This window comes from Rhinoderma darwinii, chromosome 2 (assembly GCF_050947455.1).
Source record: "Rhinoderma darwinii isolate aRhiDar2 chromosome 2, aRhiDar2.hap1, whole genome shotgun sequence".
Taxonomy (NCBI): Eukaryota; Metazoa; Chordata; class Amphibia; order Anura; family Rhinodermatidae; genus Rhinoderma; species Rhinoderma darwinii.
Genome location: NC_134688.1, coordinates 483391127 through 483407210, shown reverse-complemented (window position 1 = coordinate 483407210; position 16084 = coordinate 483391127). Strand labels below are relative to the sequence as shown.

The following is a 16084-nucleotide window of genomic DNA, read 5'->3' as shown; positions in this document are numbered from 1 at the left end:
CTAAGCAATGTCTACGGGGGCCGGTCCAATCAAAGTCCTCACTGTGATCGTGTAGCTATTGCGGATTTGCCCTTTTTTCTGCATTCCCCCTGACAAAAAATGTATAAAAGTTAAGAAATTAATTATATATGTACCCCAAAATAGCGCCAATGAAAACTACAATTCGTCCCGCATAAAACAAGCCATCCTATGACTACGGTGACAGAAAATTAAAAAAGTTAAGGCTCTCGGAATGCGATGACACAAAAATTATATTTTTTACATAAAAGTTGTTTTTATTGTAAAAAGTAATAAAACATAAAAAAACAATATGAATTTGGTATCGCCTTATACCGACCCGCAGGATGAAGTCAACACGTTATTTATACCACACAGCGAATGCAAAAAAATACTAAAAACTGACAAATCACTGTGTTTTTTACATTCCCCCTGAAAAAAAAAGTTGAATAAGTCTATATATTTATATACAGTGCAATGATGTCCAGCGTGGTGAGGAGATAGGGGCACAACGCTGGTAGGAGATGGGGGCACAACGCTGGTAAGAGATGGGGGCACAACGCTGGTAGGAGATGGGGGAACAACGCTGGTAGGAGATGGGGGCACAACGCTGGTAGGAGATGGGGGCACAACGCTGGTAGGAGATGGGGGCACAACGCTGGTAGGAGATGGGGGAACAACGCTGGTAGGAGATGGGGGCACAACGCTGGTAGGAGATGAGGGCACAACGCTGGTAGGAGATGGCACAACGCTGGTAGGAGATGGGAGCGCAACGCTGGTAGGAGATGGGGGCACAACGCTGGTAGGAGATGGGGGCACAACGCTGGTAGGAGATGGGGGCACAACGCTGGTAGGAGATGGGGTACAACGCTGCTGGGCGACGGGGGCACAATGCTGCTGGGAGACGATGGCTCAACGCTGCTGGGAGATGGGGGCACAATGCTGCTGGGAGATGGGGGCACAACGATGCTGGGAGATGGTGGCACAACTCTGCTGGGAGATGGGGGCACAATGCTGCTGGGAGTCGAGGGCACAACGCTGCTGGGAGATGGGGGCACCACGCTGCTGGGAGATGGGGGCACAACGCTGCTGGGAGATGGGGGCACAACTCTGCTGGGAGATGGGGGCACAATGCTGCTGGGAGACAAGGGCACAACGCTGCTGGGAGATGGGGGCACAATGCTGCTGGGAGATGGGGCCACAACGCTGCTGGGAGATGGCACAACGCTGCTGGGAGATGGGGGCACAAGTTAAATAAGTCTATATATTTATATACAGCGCAATGATCTCGAACGTGGTGAGGAGATGGGGGCACAACGCTGCTTGGAGATGGGGGCACAACGCTGAGAGGAGATGGGGGCACAACGCTGGTAGGAGATGGGGGCACATCGCTGCTGGGAGATGGGGGCACAACGCTGCTGGGAGATGGGGGCACAACGCTGCTAGGAGATGGGGGCACAACACTGCTAGGAGATGGGGGCACTATACTGCTGGGAGACGGGGGTACAACGCTGCTGGGAGACGAGGGCACAATGCTGCTAGGAGATGGGGGCACCATGCTGCTGGGAGATGGGGGAACATCGCTGCTGGGAGACGAGGGCACAACGCTGCTAGGAGATGGGGGCACAATGCTGCTGGGAGATGGGGGCACAATGCTGCTGGGAGATGGGGGCACAACGCTGCTGGGAGATGGGGGCATAATGCTGCTGGGAGATGGGGGCACAATGCTTCTGGGAGATGGGGGTACAACGCTGCTGGGAGATGGGGGGCACAACGCTGCTAGGAGATGGGGGCACAATGCTGCTGGGAGATGGGGGCACAATGCTGCTGGGAGATGGGGGCACAACGCTGCTAGGAGATGGGGGTACAACGCTGCTGGGAGATGGAGGCACAACACTGGTAGGAGATGGGGGCATAATGCAGGGTAGGAGATGGGGCACAATGCTGGTAGGAGATGGGGGTACAACGCTGGTAGGAGATGGGGGCACAACGCTGCTGGGAGATGGAGGCACAACACTGGTAGGAGATGGGGGCATAATTCAGGGTAGGAGATGGGGCACAATGCTGGTAGGAGATGGGGGTACAACGCTGCTGGGAGATGGGGGCACAACGCTGCTGGGAGATGGAGGCACAACACTGGTAGGAGATGGGGGCATAATGTAGGGTAGGAGATGGGGCATAATGCAGGGTAGGAGATGGGGCATAATGCAGGGTAGGAGATGGGGCACAATGCTGGTAGGAGATGGGGGCACAAAGCAGGGTAGGAGATGGGGGCACAATGCTTGTAGGAGATGGGGGCATAACGCTGCTAGGAGATGGGGGCATAACGCTGCTGGGTGATGGGGGCACAACGCTGCTGGGAGATGGGGGCACAACGCTGCTGGGAGATGGGAGCACTATGCTGCTAGGATATTGTCGTGTATTAAAAGAGGCATGGACTCGCGGGACAGGGATGTAATATTACCACTTTACAAAGCATTAGTGAGGCCTCATCTAGAATATGCAGTTCAGTTCTGGGCTCCAGTTCATAGAAAGGATGCCCTGGAGAAGAGCAACGAAGCTAATTAGGGGCGCGGAGAATCTAAGTTATGAGGAAAGATTGAAAGAATTAAACCTATTTAGCCTTGAAAAAAGACGACTAAGGGGGGACATGATTAATTTATATGAATGGCACATACAAGAAATATGGTGAAATCCTGTTCCTTGTAAAACCCCCTCAAAACACAAGGGGGCGCTCCCTCCCACCTGCAGAGGCGACAAGGCTTCTTTACCGTGAGAACTGTGAATCTATGGAATAGCCTACCGCAGGAGCCGTCACAGCAGGGACAGGAGACACCGCAGGAGCCATCACAGCAGGGACAGGAGACACCGCAGGAGTCGTCACAGCAGGGACAGTAGACACCGCAGGAGCCGTCACAGCAGGGACATTAGACACCGCAGGAGCCGTCACAGCAGGGACAGGAGACACCGCAGGAGCCGTCACAGCAGGGACAGTAGACACCGCAGGAGCTGTCACAGCAGGGACAGGAGACACCGCAGGAGCCGTCACAGCAGGGACAGTAGACACCGCAGGAGCCGTCACAGCAGGGACAGGAGACACCGCAGGAGCCGTCACAGCAGGGACAGTAGATGGCTTTAAAAAAGGGTTAGATAATTTCCTAGAACAAAAAAGTATCAGCTCCTATGTGTAGAAATTTTTCCTTCCCTTTTCCCGTCCCTTGGTTGAACTTGATGGACATGTGTCTTTTTTCAGCCGTACTAACTATGTAACTATGTAACTATGTAACTATATAACTATATAACTATGTAACTATGTAACTATGAGATGGAGGCACAACGCTGCTGGGAGATGAGGGCACAACGCATCTGGAAGATGGGGGCACAACGCTGCTGGGAGATGGGGGCACAATGCTGCTGGGTGATGGGGGCACAACGCTGCTGGGAGATGGGGGCACAATGCTGCTGGGAGATGGGGGCACAATGCTGCTGGGTGATGGGGGCACAACGCTGCAAAGAGATGGGGGCACAACGCTGCTGGAAGATGGGGGCACAACACTGCTAGGAGATGGGGGCATAATGCTGCTGGGAGATGGGGGCACAATGCTGCTGGGAGATGGGGGCACAACGCTGCAAAGAGATGGGGGCACAACGCTGCTGGAAGATGGGGGCACAACACTGCTAGGAGATGGGGGCATAATGCTGCTGGGAGATGGGGGCACAATGCTGCTGGGAGATGGGGGCACAACACTGCTGGGAGATGGGAGCACAGTGCTGATGGGAGATGGGGGCACAATGCTGCTGGGAGATGCGGGCACAATGCTACTGGAGGATGGGGGCACAATGCTGCTGGGAGATGGGGGCACAATGCTGCTGGGAGATGAGGACACAATGCTGCTGGGAGATGGGGGCACAATGCTGCTGGGAGATGGGGGCACAATGCTGCTGGGAGATGGGGGCACAATGCTGCTGGGAGATGGGGGCACAATGCTTCTGGGAGATTGGGGCACAATGCTGCTGGGATTTGGGGGCACAACGATTCTGGGAGAGGTGTGCAGGGTACAAGGAATCTTAAAGAAGGCCATCACTCCATCCTGAAACTCCATGCCCTCTGGACGGGAATAGGCCCAAAACTCCAAATGATGCAAGACCTCTGTAGGAGAAGCCATCAATGGTGATCTCAGGCCTAGTGAGCTGTAGTAGGAGCTGCTTAAGTTACCTGTGAGTGTTATTATTATCTGCTAGATCTGCCCCGGTCACCTGTGAGTGTTATTATTATCTGCTAGATTTACCCCGGTCACCTGTGAGTGTTATTATTATCTGCTAGATCTGCCCCGGCCACTGGTGAGTGTTTTTATTATTTGCTAGATCTACCCCGATCACCTGTAAGTGTTATTATTATCTGCTAGATCTACCTCGGTCACCTGTGATTGTTATTATTATCTGCTAGATCCACCCCGGTCACCTGTAAGTGTTATTATTATCTGCTAGATCTACCCCGGTCACCTGTGAGTGTTATTATTATCTGCTAGATCTACCCCGGTCACCTGTAAGTGTTATTATTATCTACTAGATCTGCCCTGTCACCTGTAAGTGTTATTATTATCTGCTAGATCTGCCCCGGTCACCTGTAAGTGTTATTATCTACTAGATCTGCTTGGTCCCCTGTAAGTGTTGTTATTATCTGCTAGATCTGCCCTGGTCACCTGTAAGTGTTATTATTATCTGCTAGATCTGCCCCGGTCACCTGTAAGTGTTAATATCGGCTAGATCTGCCCTGTCACCTGTAAGTGTTATTATCTGCTAGATCTGCCCCGGTCACCTGTAAGTGTTATTATTATCTGCTAGATCTGCCCCGGTCACCTGTAAATGTTATTATTATCTGCTAGATCTGCCCCGGTCACCTGTAAGTGTTATTATCTGCTAGATCTGCCCCGGTCACCTGTAAGTGTTATTATTATCTGCTAGATCCACCCCGGTCACCTGTAAGTGTTATTATTATCTGCTAGATCTGCCCCGGTGACCTGTAAGTGTTATTATTATCTGCTAGATCTGCCCCGGTCACCTGTAAATGTTATTATTATCTGCTAGATCTGCCTGGTCATCTGTAAGTGTTATTATTATCTGCTAGATCTGCCCCGGTCACCTGTAAGTGTTATTATTATCTGCTATATCTGCCCCAGTCACCTGTAAGTGTTATTATCTACTAGATCTGCCCCGGTCACCTGTAAATGTTATTATTATCTGCTAGATCTGCCCCGGTCACCTGTAAGTGTTATTATCTGCTAGATCTGCCCCGGTCACCTGTAAGTGTTATTATTATCTGCTAGATCCACCCCGGTCACCTGTAAGTGTTATTATTATCTGCTAGATCTGCCCCGGTGACCTGTAAGTGTTATTATTATCTGCTAGATCTGCCCCGGTCACCTGTAAATGTTATTATTATCTGCTAGATCTGCCTGGTCATCTGTAAGTGTTATTATTATCTGCTAGATCTGCCCCGGTCACCTGTAAGTGTTGTTATTATTATCTGCTAGATCTGCCCCGGTCACCTGTAAGTGTTATTATTATCTGCTAGATCTGCCCCGGTCACCTGTAAGTGTTGTTATTATTATCTGCTAGATCTGCCCCGGTCACCTGTAAATGTTATTATTGGGAAGTGGAAGCGTCGAGGAGCAACAGCAGCTCTGCCACGCAGACTCACAGGGTGGGGCTGTTGAAAGCTGAAGCGCGGCACCTGTAAAAATCGCCTATTCCCTGTTCTGTTACTCACTGCAGAGATCCAAACTGCCAGAACTGTGCGTCCGGAGCTTCAGAAGCCTAAGAGCACCATGCACAATGCCAAGCGGCAGCTGAAATAGTGTAAAGCTCATCGCCACTGGACTGTGGAGCAGTGTTATCTGGAGTGATGAATCACGGCTCACTGTCTGACCGTCTGATGGAGGAATCTGGGTGTGATGAATACCAGGAGCACTCTACCTACCGCAATGCGTCCTGACTACTGTAACATTAGGTGGAGGAGGGGTAATGCTCTGGGGTTGTTTTTCAAGGTTCTGCCCCTTATTTTCAGTGAAGGGTAATGTTAATGGTACATCATACAAAGACACGTTACATAATTGTTGCTTCCAATTTTGTGGGTTTTGGCCCTTAAAGACAGAAAGCTCCATAAAGATATGTGGGGGAATTTATTATTAAACATTGTGTTAAAAAGTCGCAATTTGCACAGAAACTTTCTTTTTGATTTTTACGCCGACGCCCCAGCTTTAAAATAATTTAAAAAAAACAGTGGGCGTAACGTAGTGGGAGTAGCAGCAGGGCCAACCCCAGCCCAAAAAATGTACTATAAACTGGCGTAAATTATAGTGCTAATCAGCACCAGCTCACAGCTGCCGTGGATTTGATTTTCTGGTGCACGGACAGCCACACACACTACCGTTCAAAAGTTTAGGGTCACTTAGAAATGTCAATATTATTGCAAGAAAAGCACAGTTTTTTCAATGAAGATAACATGAAATGAATCAGAAATCCCCTCTATACATTGTTAATGTGCTAAATGACTATTCTAGCTGCAAACGTCTGGTTTTTAATGCAATATCTACATAGGTGTATAGAGGCCCATCTCCAGCAACCATCACTCCAGTGTTCTAATGGTACATTGTGTTTGATAACTGTGTTAGAAGGCTAATGGATGATTAGAAAACACTTGAAAACCCTTGTGCAATTATGTTTGCACTGCTGTAAACAGTTTTGAGGAGCTATAAAACTGACCTTCCTTTGAGCTAGTTGAGAATCTGGAGCATTACATTTGTGGGTTTGATTAAACTCTCAAAATGGCTAGAAAAAGAGAGCTTTCATGTGAAACTCGACAGCCTATTCTTGTTCTTAGAAATTAAGGCTATTCCATGCGAGAAATTGCCAAGAAACTGAAGATTTCCTACAACGGTGTGTACTACTCCCTTCAGAGGACAGCACACACAGGCTCTAACCAGAGTAGAAAGAGAAGTGGGAGGCCCCGCTGCACAACTGAGCAACAAGACAAGTACATTAGAGTCTCTAGTGTGAGAAATAGACGCCTCACAGGTCCTCAACTGGCAGCACTGGCGTAGCTATAGGGGTCGCAGCGGTCGCAATTGCGACCGGGCCCCGAAGCCAGGGGGGCCCACGGCCCCCCGCACCACATCAATAAAAAGTTACTATAGTAACTCGGGCCACGGGCCCCTGTTACTATAGTAACATACTTTACTTACCTTCCTGGTTCCGGATCGCAGCGGAGGTCCTGACGTCAAGTGCTGTGCGCAGCGCATGACGTCACAGCGCTATGCCGCCACGCACAGCATCGAGACTACAGAACTCCCGCCGCGGCCGAAGAGGAAGGTAAGGTTAGCCCTGACTGGCGGGGTCCGTCTCCCGGGACCCGCCAAACAGCTGTTTTGAAGGGGCCGCAGCACTCGTACGAGAGCTGCTCCCCTTCATTCCTGTCACTTCATTCCGGTCACACTGAATCGGTGTCGGCGATTCACAGTGTGGGCGAGTAGTGAAATGAAGGGGAAGCAGCTCTCGTACGAGTGCTGCGGCCCCTTCAAAACAGCTGATTTGCGGGTCCCGGGCGACACATCAGCTATTGATGGCCTATCCTGTGGATAGGCCATCAATGTTTAGGGACTGCACAACCCCTAAGCCTACGATGTAGCAGGCTTAGGAGGCCCATGAGACAGGATCACAGATTGTGTGATCCTGTCTGCTGGGCCCTGTATCTAAGCCAATCACATGGTAGGCTTAGATACATGGCCCATGCGTGATCCTGTCTGCTGGGCCCTGTATCTAAGCCTACCACACTGTAGGTTTAGATACAGGGCCCCAGCACACAGTAATCTTATACTGTATAAGATTACTGTCTGCTGGACCCTGTATCTAAGCCTACCTTGTGGTAGGCTTAGATACAGGAACCCACAGACAGTATCACACATGGGCCCTGTATCTAAGCCTTAGAGTATGTGCACAGACACTAATTACGTCCGTAATTGACGGACGTATTTCGGCCGCAAGTACCGGACCGAACACACTGCAGGGAGCCGGGCTCCTAGCATTATAGTTATGTACGATGCTAGGAGTCCCTGCCTCTCTGCAGGACAACTGTCCTGTACTGTAATCATGTTTTCAGTACGGGACAGTTGTCCGGCAGCGTGGCAGGGACTCCTAGCGTCGTACATAAGTACGACGCTAGGAGCCCGGCTCCCTGCACTGTGTTCGGTCCGGTACTTGCGGCCGAAATACGTCCGTCAATTACGGACGTAATTAGTGTGTGTGCACATACCCTAACACATGTGTTACTAATCATTTTTTGTGTGTTTTCTTACAGGTTCGGTCGTTGGACTACGGCGGATTCCAGGACTACTTCGATGACAGCTTTTTTTTTATTAATAAAATGGTTAATGACGGTTGTGGGTTTTTTTTTTATTTCAATAAAATATTTTTTCTATGTCTTTGTGGTTTTTTTTTAAACTATATTACTACCGCCTTAGTAATGGCCGCCGGCTGATTGACAGCATCCATTGCTAAGGCGGGGCTTAGTGTTAGCGGATGCAGAGGCTAACACTAACCCCCTTTATTACCCCGGTACCCACCGCCACCAGGGGTGCTGGGAAGAGCCGGGTACGATCCAGTACCTGACAATCTGTAGTGATGGTCGGCCACTGGGGTGGCCGCAGGCTGGTATTATCAGGAGGGGAAAGGCCAAAAACAGTGGCCCTTCCCATCCTGGTAATGCTACCTTGCTGCTGCTTTATTGTATCTGGCTGGTTATGAAAATGGGGGGGACCCCATGTCATTTAAAAAAAATAAAATAAAAAAATAATTGGAAAGAACGATGTCGGGTCCCCCCCAAAATTCATAACCAGCCAGATACAACACAGCAGCAGCAGGCAGCATTACAAGGGTGGGAAGGGCCACTGTTTTTGGCCTTCCCCAGCCTAATACTACCAGCCTGCGGCCACCCCGGTGCCTGCCGGTCACTACAGATGGTCGGGTACTGGTTTGTACCCGGCTCTTCCCAGTACCCCTGGTGGCGGTGGGTACCGGGGTAATAATGGGGGTTAGTGTAGCCTCTGCACCGGCTAACATTAAGCCTCGCCTTAGTAATGGAGATTGTCAATCAGCCAGCGGCCATTACTAAGGCGGTGATAATAAAGTTTAAAAAGATACAAGCACATAGAAAAAATATTTTATTGAAATAAAAAAACACAACCCTCATTAACCATTTTATTGAGAATAAAAAAAACGCCGTCATTGAAGTCCTCGTATCCGAAGTCCAACAACCGAACCTGTAAAAAAAACACAAACACACAAAAATAATCAGTAACACATAAAGAAGCAAAATTATTATTCTTACCTATCCTGGGTCCAGCGCTGGAGCCGCAATGTCAGCGAGCTGGGCCCTGTATCTAATCCTATCATGTGTGATACAGTCTGCTGAGCTGTGTATCTAATCCAATCATGTATGATACTGTCTGCTGGGCCCTATATCTAATCCGATCATGTGTGATACTGTCTGCTGAGCCACTGTATCTAATCCTATCATGTGTGATACTGTCTGCTGAGCCACTGTATCTAATCCTATCATGTGTGGTACTGTCTGCTGAGCCACTGTATCTAATCCTATCATGTGTGATACTGTCTGCTCAGCCACTGTATCTAATCCTATCATGTGTGGTACTGTCTGCTGAGCCACTGTTTCTAATCCTATCATGTGTGATACTGTCTGCTGAGCTGTGTATCTAATCCTATCATGTGTGATACTGCCTTCTGAGCCACTGTATCTAATCCTATCATGTGTGATACTGTCTGCTCAGCCACTGTATCTAATCCTATCCATAGTTTATAGGGTCGTAGTGCTATAGATATGCTATGCTGTCTCATATACACACTTTTTTTTCGGCGGACACATATGTATTGGGGCTATTTCCCTGACATTTTAAGCCTTGAGGGTCTGTTCACACGGCAGCGTCCGTTACGGCTGAAATTACGGAGCTGTATTCAGGAGAAAACAGCACCGTAATTTCAGCCGTAATGGCATGTGCAGGCGTCTTTCGCTGCGTCCATTACGGAAGTAATTGAAGCTGGTTTTCCATGGAGTCCATGGAAAACGGCTCCATTTACGTCTGAAGAAGTGACAGGCACTTTTTTACGCGCCGCCTTTTGACAGCGGCGTGTAAAAAAAAATGACCGTCGGCACAGAACATCGTAAGACCCATTCAAATGAATGGGCAGATGTTTGCCGACGCTTTTGAGCCGCATTTTCGGACGTAATTCAATGCTAAAACGCCCGAATTACGTCCGTAAATAGTGTGTGTGAACCCAGCCTTAGTGACGCCCCGGCTGCTAGTGCTGCATTGTTGGGTCACTGAGGAGACCCAGCTATGCAGCTGAAAGCGGACCGTCGGCCATGAGAAGTTTGCGGGGGGGGCCCAGTAAGAATTTTTGCATCGGGGCCCATGAGCCTCTAGCTACGCCCCTGACTGGCAGCTTCATTAAATAGTACCCGCAAAACGCCAGTGTCAACGTCTACAGTGAAGAGGCGACTCCGGGATGCTGGCCTTCAGGGCAGAGTGGCAAAGAAAAAGCCATATCTGAGACCGGCTAATAAAAGGAAAAGATTAATATGGGCAAAAGCTCAGACATTGGATAGAGGAAGATTGGAAAAAAGTGTTATGGACGGACGAATGGAAGTTTGAGGTGTTTGGATCACACAGAAGAACATTTGTGAGACGCAGAACAACTGAAAAGATGCTGGAAGAGCGCCTGACGCCATCTGTCAAGCATGGTGGAGGTCATGTGATGGTCTGGGGTAAAGTGGGAGATTTGTACAAGGTAAAAGGGATTTTGAATAAGGAAGGCGATCACTCCGCAACGCCATGCCATACCCTGTGGACAGCGCTTGATTGGAGCCAATTTCATCCTACAACAGGACAATGACACAAAGCACCTCCAAATGATGCAGGAACTATTTAGGGAAGAAGCCGGCATTCTATCTGTAATGGAGTGGCCAGCGCAGTCACCAGATCTCAACCCCATAGAGCTGTTGTGGGAGGAGCTTGACCGTATGGTACCCAAGAAGTGCCCATCAAGCCAATCCAACTTGTGGGAGGGGCTTCTGGAAGCATGGGGTGAAATGTCTCCCGATGACCTCAGCAAATTAACAGCTCGAATGCCAAAGGTCTGCAATGCTGGAATTGCTGCAAATGGAGCGACCAAAGCAAAGTCTGAAGGAGAAAATCATTATTTCAAATAAAAATCATTATTTCTAACCTTGTCAATGTCTGGACTATATTTTCTAGTCATTTTGCAACTCATTTGATAAATATAAGTGTGAGTTTTCATGGAAAACACAAAATTGTCTGGGTGACCCCAAACTTTTGAACGGTAGTGTACATGTATAATTTATTAACAGGCGCGCGCTTCTTAATAAATCAGCTGCGTCTTATACCAGTGTGTCCTATGAAACACCAGTCTTAATAAATTCCCCACAGGGGGTGAGGAGTTTAGTGTGGAGGAACTCGAGTGACTGCACAGAGTCCTGACCTCCACCCTATCCAAACCTTTGGATTGAATTGGAGTAGAGATTGCGATCCCGGCCCACTCCCCCAACATCAGTGTCTGACCTCACAATTTTCCACAGACCCCAAAATCTTGTGGAAATCCAACAAGCTCATGTAGGTGTGATTGAAGGGGTCCACATACGTTTGGCCAGATAGTGTAGATATAAACCAGGAGCTCCAGATAGAAGTTATCCCGGACATAGTGGATTTGGAGTTCAGCTTCTGCACTGGATAAAACCTGCGTTCCCTGGATTGTGGTCCTCTCTGGACTACCCCAGAACTGTTGGATTTGTGGATGGACCTCTTTATCTCATTGGACCTTTTGCCACATTCCTTATTGTTTATTGTAATAGCCTCTCTTGTGTCTTATGTGGACTTGGTGTCTGCGTTGTGTCATTTCCTATAATAATCCCGTAGCGGTGTCTCAGATATTTCTTTACATTACGTAATTGTGTTCTTTTTCATGGTAGTTGTGGTCTGGCATTACCTATCTCTGTGATCGTAGGGAATGTTCTGTCTGTTGTTTGTATGTCCTATCCGGTGGTGGGGATGTCTTGTGTCTCTCCGTGGTGAGGTCGCTTCTGTCTAGTGAGAGTGTTCTATGGTGGGGAATGTTCTGTCTGTGGTAATGCGAGGGGGATCTTGTCACTGTGTCCAGTTTGCATGTCCCGTCTCTGTTGTGGGGATCTTTCGGTTTGTGGTGGTTGTAAGGAGTCTTGTGGGTGTATCCTGTCTCTGTGATGGGGTTCTTGTCTAATTGATGGTGGTTAGAGTGTCCTCTCTTTGTGGTGGTTGTAAGGAGTCTGGTGGGAGTGTTCTATCTCTGTCTGTAAAGGATCTGCCAGGCACAGCTTCGGGGTTAACTCCCAGAACTAATCAGTCAGCACCTGAGAATACATCCCTGAGACTGACTCCTGCTTCCACCATTCAGGCTGGCAGGCTTAGGAGTGGGAGAGCCTATCGTAACCTGGCCAGACTCAGCTAGCTCCCACCCTCGGTCTATTTAAGCCTGCACTTCCTGTCCCTCGGTGCTTGTGATTCTTTCCTTGTGGTTTCCTGGCCCAGCTACAGCTCCTGCTATTTTTGATCCTGCTCCATACAGACCCTGGCTTACCGACTACTCTTCTGCTTTTCGTTTTGTACCTCGCACACTCCTGGCTTGACTCGGCTCGTTCACCACTCTGGTTGCTCACGGTGTTGCCGTGGGCAAGGGCCCCTTTTCCTTGCTTGTGTTCCTTTGTATGTTTGTCGTGTTTGTCGGGCACTTACTGAGCGCAGGGACCACCGCCCAGTTGTACCCCGTCGCCTAGGGCGGGTCGTTGCAAGTAGGCAGGGACAGAGTGGCGGGTAGATTAGGGCTCACTTGTCCGTCTCCCTACCCCCTGCCATTACATAATCACAAGCCGGTACCTAGTCTACCCCTGGTCCCTGACACCACTATGGACCCCCGTGAGACCCTGGCTCAGCAAATGCAGGGTCTCTCCCTACAGGTCCAGGCCCTGGCTCAGAGGGTCAACCAGCCTGATGCTACCCTGGTAGTTCCCCTCACCGCACCTCTTGAACCCCACCTCAAGTTGCCCGTCCGGTTCTCAGGGGACCGGAGGGCTTTTTTCTCCTTTCGGGAGAGCTGTAGGCTTTACTTTCGTTTAAAGCCTCATTCCTCAGGTTCTGAGAGCCAGCGGGTGGGTATAATTATGTCCAGGCTCCAGGAAGGGCCCCAAGAGTGGGCCTTCTCCTTGGCTCCTGACGCCCCTGAACTTTCCTCCGTTGATTGTTTCTTTTCTGCTCTCGGACTTATTTATGACGAGACTGACAGGACTGCCTTTGCCGAGAGTCAGCTGGTGACCTTAAGTCAGGGTAAGAGACCTGTTGAGGAGTATTGCTCTGACTTTCGGAAGTGGTGCGTAGCTTCTCGGTGGAATGACCCTGCCTTAAAGAGGCTCTGTCACCAGATTTTGCAACCCCTATCTGCTATTGCAGCAGATAGGCGCTGCAATGTAGATTACAGTAACGTTTTTATTTTTTAAAAACGAGCATTTTTGGCCAAGTTATGACCATTTTTGTAGTTATGCAAATGAGGCTTGCAAAAGTCCAAGTGGGTGTGTTTAAAAGTAAAAGTCCAAGTGGGCGTGTATTATGTGCGTACATCGGGGCGTTTTTAATACTTTTACTAGCTGGGCGCTCTGAAGAGAAGTAACATCCTCTTCTCTTCAGAACGCCCAGCTTCTGACAGTGCAGATCTGTGACGTCACTCACAGGTCCTGCATCGTGACGGCCACATCGGCACCAGAGGCTACAGTTGATTCTGCAGCAGCATCAGCGTTTGCAGTGGCCGTCACGATGCAGGACCTGTGAGTGACGTCACAGATCTGCACTGTCAGAAGCTGGGCGTTCTGAAGAGAAGAGGATGTTACTTCTCTTCAGAGCGCCCAGCTAGTAAAAGTATTAAAAATGCCCCGATGTACGCACATAATACACGCCCACTTGGACTTTTACTTTTAAGCACACCCACTTGGACTTTTGCAAGCCTCATTTGCATAACTACAAAAATGGTCATAACTTGGCCAAAAATGCTCGTTTTTTAAAAATAAAAACGTTACTGTAATCTACATTGCAGCGCCTATCTGCTGCAATAGCAGATAGGGGTTGCAAAATCTGGTGACAGAGCCTCTTTAAGGTGCCAGTTTAGGTTGGGTCTGTCGAATGCCCTGAAAGACCTGCTAGTTAGCTATCCCTCTTCTGACTCCCTAGACCAGGTTATGGCTTTAGTGGTACGACTTGACCGACGTCTCAGGGAACGACAACGTGAACGTTTATGTGTTTTCTCCTCCGACTCCCCCATGATGCCTCCCGAAGCTCCGTTGCTTCGTTCCTCCCCGAAAGATTCAGAGATACCTATGCAACTCGGGGCCTCCGTGTCCCCCCAACAACGTAGAGAATTCCGCAGGAAGAATGGTATCTTCTTCTACTGTGGGGACGACAAGCATCAAGTGAACAACTGTCCTAAGCGTAAGATTGCAGCCAGAGAACTTCCGCGTCTAAGTGATCATCGGGGAGGTCACTTGGGCGCACAGGTATTTCCCGTAAATATGAAACGTACTAAGATCTTGCTTCCCTTTCAGGTCTCTTTTGGTGGTAGGTCTGCTACCGGCAGTGCCTTCGTGGATTCAGGGTCCTCTACTAATATCATGTCTGTGGAATTTGCTATGTCCCTTGCTATGCCTCTGATTGATTTGCCTAAACCTGTCCCGGTAGTGGGTATCGACTCCACTCCTCTTGCTAATGGTTATTTTACACAGCATACCCCTGTTTTAGAACTCCTTGTTGGCTCCATGCATTTGGAGCAATGCTCTGTACTGTTGATGCAGGGATTATCGTACGATTTGGTTCTAGGTCTTCCCTGGTTGCAGTTGCATAATCCCACGTTTGACTGGAATACTGGGGAGCTTACCAAATGTGGTAATGAATGTTGTACGTCATGTTTTTCTGTTAATTCTATTTCTCCCCCTAAGGAGGCGAATACGCTACCCGAGTTTGTTCAGGACTTCGCTGATGTTTTCTCTAGGGAGACCTCCGAAGTGTTACCTCCTCATAGATAATACGATTGCGCTATCGAATTGGTACCAGGAGCTAAGCTTCCTAAGGGTAGGATATTTAATCTTTCTTGTCCCGAACGTGAAGCTATGAGAGTAAATATCCAGGAATCCCTGGCCAAGGGTTACATTCGTCCCTCTTCTTCTCCGGTAGGTGCTGGCTTCTTCTTCGTGGGGAAGAAGGATGGTGGTCTTAGGCCATGCATTGACTACCGTAGCCTGAATAAGGTCACTGTAAGGAACCAGTATCCCCTTCCTTTGATTCCTGATCTCTTTAATCAGGTTCAGGGGGCCCAATGGTTTTCTAAATTGGATCTACGGGGGGCGTATAACCTTATTCGCATCAAAGAGGGGGATGAGTGGAAGACTGCGTTTAACACGCCCGAAGGCCATTTCGAATACCTCGTCATGCCCTTTGGGTTGTGTAATGCCCCTGCGGTCTTCCAGAATTTCATAAATGAGATTTTGAGAAATTACCTGGGGATTTTTCTGGTAGTGTACCTTGATGACATACTGGTGTTTTCCAAGGACTGGTCCTCCCACATTGAGCATGTCAGGAAGGTGCTCCAGGTCCTTCGGGAAAACAAACTGTTTGCCAAAACCGAAAAATGTGTGTTTGGGGTACAGGAGATTCCATTTTTGGGTCAAATCCTCACTCCTCATGAATTCCGCATGGACCCCGCCAAGGTTCAGGCTGTGGCGGAATGGGTCCAACCTGCCTCCCTGAAGGCGTTACAGTGTTTTTTGGGGTTCGCTAATTATTACAGGAGATTTATTGCTAACTTCTCGGTCATCGCTAAGCCCCTTACGGACCTCACTCGCAAAGGTGCTGATCTCCTCCACTGGCCTCCTGAGGCTGTCCAGGCTTTTGAGGTCCTTAAGAAGTGCTTTGTCTCGGCCCCG

General features: G+C 49.1%; 1 protein-coding gene across 2 annotated transcripts in view; it reads left to right on the top strand.

Annotated features, from left to right (window-relative positions):
* HSF2BP (heat shock transcription factor 2 binding protein) overlaps positions 1 to 16084 on the top strand; it is a 72496-nt gene that overhangs the window by 22146 nt on the left and 34266 nt on the right. The gene's annotated exons all lie outside the window — the stretch shown is intronic.